This window comes from Pteropus medius, unplaced genomic scaffold (genome assembly GCF_902729225.1).
Source record: "Pteropus medius unplaced genomic scaffold, Ma_sr-lr_union100, whole genome shotgun sequence".
In the NCBI taxonomy this organism is placed as follows: Eukaryota; Metazoa; Chordata; class Mammalia; order Chiroptera; family Pteropodidae; genus Pteropus; species Pteropus medius.
Window position 1 is genome coordinate 52,863,439 of NW_024344378.1, and position 668 is coordinate 52,864,106.

General features: G+C 31.0%; 1 pseudogene; it reads right to left on the minus strand.

Annotated features, from left to right (window-relative positions):
• Positions 1 to 259: 259 nt before the first annotated feature.
• Positions 260 to 378, minus strand: LOC120610157 (uncharacterized; annotated as a pseudogene).
• Between the last annotated feature and the right edge of the window lie 290 nt (positions 379 to 668).

The following is a 668-nucleotide window of genomic DNA, read 5'->3' on the forward strand; positions in this document are numbered from 1 at the left end:
AGAATGTTTCTGGAACATAGTAATTTCTATCTAAGTGAATTTTGAGTAGAAATTGGAAGTATTCCTGAATTTATTTTTCTAGCACTAGGATGGATCAGATAAGCATCTGCTGAAAAGACCCAAAAGCTGGGAAAAAACAAACAAACAAACAATAAATATTTAAATATATTTATAATTTTTTGGCAAGAAATTAATGAACTTTATGGGCTAAAATTAAGTGAAAGCAAAAATGAGAGCTAAACCAAACATTTGTGGTGGTTTTCTACAGCACCTGGTAGTCCTAGGTGTTCTCCCATCCAAGTACTAACCAGGCCCAACTCTGCTTAGCTTTCAAGATCAGACAAGATCGAGCCCATTCAGGATGGTATGGCCATTGACAACTTAGGAAGTTTAAAAGGAGACCACTACCAACATAAACAATAATGAACTAAATACTCCCACTGAAAACAACAACAGAATATGAAGCAAAATTACAACCCATGAGTCAGTTATATGTTGTTTATGAGAAATATTTAAAATGTTAAGACAAGAGACATTAAAAGTAAAATAATATAAAAAGATATAGCAAATAAAAGCTAATAAAAATATTACCATAAATTAAAAAACTTGTTATAAATTGCTGAAATGATCAATGGGTTCAGAAGTAAACGATTCCAAAATTATATGCA